General features: G+C 46.8%; 1 long non-coding RNA gene across 1 annotated transcript; it reads right to left on the bottom strand.

Moving 5' to 3' along the window:
* Positions 1-1,049: 1,049 nt before the first annotated feature.
* Positions 1,050-5,072, bottom strand: LOC103891650 (uncharacterized). Its single transcript, XR_655902.4, has 2 exons — positions 4,629-5,072; positions 1,050-3,422 (listed from the first exon to the last, which is right to left on the bottom strand). It is a non-coding gene; the product is annotated as an uncharacterized LOC103891650 (long non-coding RNA).
* Positions 5,073-7,921: the final 2,849 nt, after the last annotated feature.

Consider the following 7,921-nt stretch of genomic DNA (forward strand, 5'->3'; position numbering starts at 1 on the left):
GCACACTGTGTCCTGCAGGCCCAACCCAGCCTGCTACTTGTTTTTTATCAGTAAAGCTTTATTGGAACACAGCCACACCCATTCATTTACATGTCTTCTACCACTACTTCCACGGCATCATGGCAGAAGTCACGTGGGCCAGAAAGACAAAAATATTCACTGTCCGACACTTTCCAGAGAAAGTTTGCCTCCTCCTGAATTAGAAGGTAATCTCTGAGGCCCAGAAATGTATCTCTCTCAGTCAGAGATTTGGATCCCGAAGAACCTGCTTTTTCCTCTTTTTGTCCATGGTCTCACTGCCTCCCCATGGTTTGGGATATGTGGAGGGCATTTGTTGTTTCCTCTACTCAGAATCCGTCGTTCTTCTGAAAACAGCCTCTTAACCTTGGGGGAACTCCTGGCCCTCATTGGATAAGATCTCAATATAACTGTCAATCGAAACACCCCGCCCTCTCCTTGGGCATGGGACCCAAGCTGAGCCAGTTCTATGTTCACTTACTGGAATTTAAATCTTGAGCTGAGAACAGAGCCATTGACAGCCATTAGGTCTCCTTCCTTTCACCATGGAGCCGGAAGGGAGCCCGCTCCCAGGTCCCTGCAGCTGCCCTGGTTGTCTGTCCCTCGGACAGCCAATTTCTCAGCCTTTTCTGTGATTCTATGGGTAGCCCCATTCCTCCTAAAATATTCCTTTTTATAGCAAATTAGACAGAATTTAAACCAGGTGTTTACACCCCAGAAAATCCCAACGGATGCCAAATGCAGGGATTGGATTAGGCCATGAGGCATGCATCTGCCCATTTCACAGATGGACACCTGGCCTCCAGGCAGGAAAAGCAACAGTCGGGACAAGAATCCAGACCTCTGTCCTGTTCCCACAATTCCTCCTATCCCAATGTCACCCTTGATCATTCAAAGTCAATAGCATCAGACAGCATCAATCCCAAAATACAGGCATCATTTTAGAAATTAATAAATACGTAAGGAGGAGCCCTCTTCACACAGAGAGCAGTCATGACAACTCTATAGAAAGAACGATTCCCAACGAGAGCTGTGTGTGTATGTCATGTAATATCAAGAATTAAAAAGCGTCAAAAGATCAAGTGGGAGGAACATTAAATATGAATGGGGATGAAAGACACATTTCTGTGCACGGAATAATGACTTTAATGAGTTTCCTCACCCAAGTCACGGCATCATAAAGTACAAAAGCCGGGAAAGGGATTGAGGAGGGGAGCGGGGAGTGCAGGGGAGGCTTTGTGTGTGAAAGCAAGATGAGCAGGTAGGTAGGGGAGGAAAAGACAAGAGCTGAAAGAACTGTCAGGGTGAGTTCCGGGCCCTGATGCAAGTCGCCGGATTCCCAGGAGGTGCCTATGGGCACAGAGCGGAAGGACCTCCAGCCCCGGGGCAGCTGACAGTCCCCGGAGCCCCACAGAGTCCCACTGTGACCCAACCCTCGCCCCAGCCCACCTGGACAGAGGTAGTGTGTGTGCCAACCAGTTGGCAAGGCACCTCTGCTGACCTTGGCCACCCAGGGTAACCAGATGGGAGCCATGCTTGGAGACAGTGGTTTCCCCAGCGGGCCAGGAGCAACTACACATATGCTATGATCAGAATGCCTGTGTCCCTCCAAAATTCATGTCAGAATCCTAACCCCCAAGGTGATGGTATGGGGAAGTGGGGCCTTTGGGAGGGGATTAGGTCATGGGGGTGCAGCCCTCATTAATGGAATTGGTGACCCTATTTAAAGAGGCCCCAGAGAGAACCCTGACGCCTTGCTGTGAGGCCACAGTGAGAAGGGGACATCTATGAACAAGGAGGTGGGTCCTCACCGAACACTGAACCTGCGAGAGCCTTGATCTTGGACTTCCAGGCTCCAGAACTATGAGAGATAAATTTCTGTTGTTCATAAACTACCCAGGCTATGGTATTTTGCTGTAGCAGCCTGTAAAGACCGAGATAACACAGAAGGACATGACATAAGTTTTAAAGGCAGACAAACCCTGGCCACCAATCCTGGGGCTGTCACCCCCCGGCTGTGAGGCTCAGAGCAGGCAATTTAACATTCCTTCAACTTGAGCTTCCTCGCCTGTGAGGTGGGATGCTGTATTTTCCTCACAGTGCTGTTGGAGGATTAAGTGAGAGGACACACAGAAGCCTGGCCATGAAGAAGATGTCCAGTAACCATCAGTCCTCTTGTCCTCACCCTCCCGCAGGTCTTGCACACAGTGGCCGTCCAGGAAATAGTTGTTTCCAATGTTATTCAGAGTCCACTATCTTGTGCCACGTTCACAGTAGCTCAGGAGACCAGGAAAGCTCGATTGCCTGTTCACACCGGAGACAGAAAGCTGCAATGGCAGGCTGGCGGTGAGGAAAGATGTCTACCTTTGTCCAGCCTCCTACTGACTCAGATGAAGCTGAAGTCAGTGCATGGCAGGCCCATGCAGAGCCAGCCAGAGCCCAGGGTGCAACGACTTGGAACAGGTGCATTTCCATGACAACCTTCTGCTTCCACAATGATTGTCATCTTCCTCCTGCATAAGGAAACCCCCCAAAATGCCCAAGCAAAATCCATTGACTTCTCAGCCTCCAGCACTCTGAAGCGAGGCCTGCAGCACTGCAGGCATGGCTGAGTTCCGTGGAGCTGATCAGGCGGTCCACAAGAGGCAGAGACGAAAGTTCCTGCCTCGTCTGCATCATCAGACTGACATGCCAGGAAAATGGTAACAGTAAGAATGACAGAAAGGCTTAAATGGCACTAACTGTGAAACAAGAACTCTGCATATAATAACTTACTTAATCCTTACAATAACTATGCTAGATAGATTTTATTATGCCCATTTTATAGAAAAAGAAACTGAGACACAGAAAGGTGAAGTAACATATCCAAGGTCATATGGCTAATAAGTGCCAGAAACGGATTCCAACTGGGATCACCTGGTTCTAAAGTTCATGCTTCTAACTCTGAAGAACTTCATGGAAATAAGCCTCTCAGAAGAGGAAGCTGGTCAGAAGAAGGCTGGGATGTAGCGGGTGGTAAGTACCACTTAGAAAGAAAGCAGAGCATGAAGCCTAAGGAGCCTTTGTTTGCCATCACAGATGCCACTCAGGAGATGCAGCACAGGGACTGGAGCTTCAGCAGATGACACAGTCCTAGAGCCTTTGCCACATCTCAGGTTGTTTTTATTGTCCCCTATTTCTCTGCAATGACCAACAGCAAAGCAGTTAACAAGGAAGTCCTGTGGCTTACCAAGGAAGAAAGTCATGGGGCCACCATAACCCGTCTTGCAGCCCAGCTTGGTGGGGTGTTGGGGAGGGATGCCACAGATGTCCATACCCCACCTAGGAGCCAGGGCAGGTTCGGCTGGGGCACCAGGTAGACTTCGGAACTGGGGCAGGAAATCCACGTCAGATCTATATTCAAGCTGTAATAATAATTTATTTGTATCATTGTAATTATTTGTTTAACGTCTCCCAATTGGCTCTATGTGAGAAAGTGAGTGAAACTATGTCTGTCTTGTTCAGTTCACATCCCCAGCTGCTGGCTTAGAGCCTGGTGTATAGTAGGTACTCAATAAATATTTATTACATCAATGAGCAAAGAGAATAAGTATAAGCCAGGGTTTCTCAACCACAGCACTATTGGCATCTGGGGCTGGATAATTCTGTTCTTAGAGGCCTGGACTGTGCACTGTAAGTTGTTTCAACAGAGTCCCTGGCCTCTGTACGTTAGATGCCAGTAGGACTCCCTCCTCGAAATAAGAACCAAAAATGTCCCCTGGGGGGCAAAATTGCCCCCAGCTGGGAATGACTAATATAAACCAATATTCTTGGCTAGTGCCACTAATTGAGAGAGAGAAACCAAATTTAATCTGCATATGCAGTGGGCAAGAGGGAATCTGAGCCCTTAAAGCCAGGAGGGGCTGAGAGGAAGAAGGTGTGAAAGTTGGGGCCGCCCACTGAGCTCTCAGATGACTACCAAGTGCACCCTCCAGTTTGTCTCTTGGGTTGTAAAGCATGAGGGCGATTTGTGCTGACTTTAACATACAGAATAGAGCAGGTGGGAATGAAGGGGGTGATGGCATTGTCCAGGAGAGGGAAGTGGACCCAAGACCAGACATCAAGACAGGACAAAAACAGCCCAGGCGTGGGCCTAAGAACAGATTGGGCAGCAGAAATCCCCACGCAGTTCCCGAACAAGGAATCTTTTGACAGGTGGCCTTGCAACAGCGACCCTCTCTTGTCTCTACTTTGAAGCCTGCCCTGTGCAATGTGGCCTCACACCCAGGAGGCCCTCAGATCAAGGTGGTCTTGGCAGATCCGCTAGGAGGGATTAGACCGTGACATTACAGCTGCATGACAGCCTCAGTCTTATTACACACACACTCGCCCTGTCTAAGCTTGCGAACTCTGATTTGTTTATTTCTGAAAAACTGTCTCCACCAAGACACCAAGCTGGGCTGCGAGAGATAGCACTGACTCAGCCATTTCCCCATCCTCAGCATAAAAGGATCTAAAAAGAATAATTTAAGCTTCTCTGGAGTGAGATCATTTAATGAATCTTCTCGATGCTAAGAGGTTTTATATGCCTTTTTAAAAACCCTTCCCCAAGCACGGAGCTATGATATTACCTTGGAGAGCAGAGAGATGAAGTGATACACGTATGCACAGCACACAGGAGGAAGGAGGTGGTTTCCTTGGCAACAACATCCATGTTCTGGCTTCCCTCAGCTAAATCGGAATATATTGAAATATCTGCTTTGGGCGCCTCTTTTGCGAAGGGAAATGAGTGGTTTTCTATTCAGGCACTCTCAGAACCGCAAGCCAGCAGCTGGGGAGCGATGTTCTGAGTTCGATGCATCTGAATGGGGCAAGACCGTTAGCAAGCTGGCAGAAGTCCCCAGCCTTCCTTTGCAAAACCAAACCATCATTTCCTCAGCCAAGGGAAAATGAAAGCAGCAAACACATGAGGTTCGACTGGCCGGACAGATAGGCTAGGACTCTGTCTCATGCAGTCTTTCTATAGCCACTGCTCTGTAGCTTTCCAAACATACCCAGCTCGATAGATCAGACTCCAAAAGTCTACTCACGATGCACTTAAAATGGAGAGTGGCTGTAAGAAAAATATAGACCTATCGAAAAAAGGTCCTCAAATCTTATCTGCTCAAAATCCTTGACAATAGAGAGGCAGCTATGCCCCTAATGCACAGTGCCTGGCACCCAGGAGTATGTTAACATCATGTTTGTGGAATTGGACTTGGACTCAGGCAGACCTCGGTTTTGGCCCTGGCTTCACTATTAACATTCCACATGACATTGCACATGTTCCATAAACCCTCTGGCCTCAGTTTCCTCCTCTCTAAAGCAGAGACAAGCATCCCTTCCTATAGAATTGTGAAGATTAAATGGGGTGACCTGTAAAATGCCTAGCATGAAGGTGGCATTCCGTTATGGTTACTTTTCCCCACGAAGAAACAAGAAGCATTCTGTTTCTTTCCGATAGGTGAAATTTACAGAAAAGAACAGTGTCTTAGGGAGAGCAGGAACAACCTCACCCAAGGAACCAAACTCCTTTCCATTTTTATTTTCAGGGTGCTCTTGGAGAGCTGAGACAGCCTAGGTTGGGAAGTGTCTGGATCAGGAGGTCAGAAGGGCCAACTCAGTCATAACAACAGAACCAGCCACAAGCTTCAGGGGAAAAGGGACAAGGAGACAGCGAGGGTCTGAGGTCTCGGCAGGCCAGTGGCAGGTAGCACCGCAGAGACCAACGGGAGCATCAGCCATCAGCTGGGGCCAAGGAGGGGTTGCTGAAAGGGCAGGGAGGTGAGGTCTGCTGGGGAGGAGGACCAGCCCCACACATCACGGACACAGTCTTTATAACCAGCTCTCTATTTAAAGACCATCACAGAAGATTCTACACTATGTTTTGTTGCAATAGCTCATATCTGTCACTCCTAAGAAGGTCTTTCATAAGACTCAGTTAAAATAGTTGCTTCAATGTAAACACATCAAGACCAAGGATTTCCCATTAGAAGCACAGACTTTAATTCCTAGACTGTCATTCTTTCTAAAAAGTCTTATGAATACAAAAAGGCATTTCAGTTCTATGTCCAATATTTATTTGTGTGCCTTTGGGGAAAAAAAATATTTTCTAAGCCTTGTACTTGTGGTCTACACAATGACCGCCCTTTCCTAAAGTCACAGGACAGCAGTGAGAGTAAAATTAAAAGGTGGGCAGCATAGTGAGTGGGAACACACCATCTGTGTCTTTATAGCATATGATTTTATGTCTTCTGACCATCTGTGAAAGAGAGGTTTGCTACTTAGCTGAAGAATGTACAAGCTCAGGCCCTTTCCCCCTGGGAAGTTAAAAAAAAAAAAAAAAAAGAATAAAAGTCACAATAATAATTCAAAAGATCCTCTAGAAAAATAAACTTCTACTGCTCACTAATAAATTTCTGAAAAAAGAACATCACTAAAGGGATATTTGTTCTGCAAATTTTAAAATGCATTCTAAATCTACAATAATTAAAACAGTGTGGTACTAGCAAAAAAAAATTAGCAGATGGAACAATGAGGCAGACTCAATACATAATATATTTAAACTTTAATATACTTTTAAGATAGAATTTCATGTCATTATGGGAAAATATGGACTATTAAGTGAATTATGACTTGAGGATAACTGACCAACCTACTAGGGAGCAAATTTAAACTCTATCCCTACCTCACACCACATGATTTTTTTTTTTTTTTTGAGACAGTCTCACTCTGTCGTCCAAGCTGGAGTGCAGTGGCACGATCTTGGCTCACTGCACACTCCAGGTTCACACCATTCTCCTGCCTCAGCCTCTCAAGTAGCTGGGACTACAGGCGCCCACCACCATGCCCAGCTAATTTTTTTTGTATTTTTACATGTTAGCCAGGATGATCTTGATCTTCTGACCTTGTGATCCACCCGCCTTGGCCTCCCAAAGTGCTGGGATTACAGGTGTGAGCCACCGGGCCTGGTCCTTTTGTTTTTTTTTGTTTTGGTTTTTTTTTTTTTTTTTTGAGACAGAGTCTTGCTCTGTCACCGAGGCTGGAGTGCAGTGGTGTGATCTGGGCTCACTGCAAGCTCCACCTCCCAGATTCACACCATTTTCCTGCCTCAGCCTCCCAAGTAGCTAGAACTACAGGCACCTGCCACCATGCCTGGCTAATTTTTTTTGTATTTTTAGTAGAGATGGGGTTTCACTGTGTTAGCCAGAATGGTCTCGATCTCCTGACCTCATGATCCACCCACTCTGGCCTCCCAAAGTGCTGGAATTACAGGCATGAGCCACCACGCCCAGCCCACACCACACTTTAAAATAAATTCCAGGCCAGGCACAGTGGCTCACACCTGTAATTTCAACACTTTGGGAGGCCAAGGCAAGAGGATTACCTGTGGCCAGAAGTTCAAGACCAGCCTGGGCAACAAAGCAAGACCCTGTCTGTACAAAAAATTTAAAATTTACCCAGGCATGGTGGTACAGGACTGTAGTCCCAGTTACTGGGGAGGCTGAAGTGGGAGGATTGCCTGAGTCCAGAAGTTTGAGGCTGCAGTGAGCAGCAATTGTGCCATAGCGCTCCAGCCTGGGCAACAGAGCAAGACCTCATCTCAAAAATATAAAATAAAATAAAATTCCAGATAGGTTAAATATTTAAAAAATAGAGTATTAAAAGGAAATATGAAGTAAGATTCATATTATCTTCAAGTTGCATGCCAGACATCTTTTATGCCGCATGTCACACCCTGTCAGCTCCTCTTTTTGTTTCACCACCCCCGCCATGCCACATCTCACTCTCTCTCTGCTCCCAGCTTCTCTGGCCCAGCTCTTTGGGATACCTGCTGTCAGTGACCAACTCTGCCATTCTGCTGTGTGCACAATACTGGGAGTGC

The sequence above is a fragment of the Pongo abelii genome, chromosome 8 (genome assembly GCF_028885655.2).
Source record: "Pongo abelii isolate AG06213 chromosome 8, NHGRI_mPonAbe1-v2.0_pri, whole genome shotgun sequence".
NCBI classification, from domain to species: Eukaryota; Metazoa; Chordata; class Mammalia; order Primates; family Hominidae; genus Pongo; species Pongo abelii.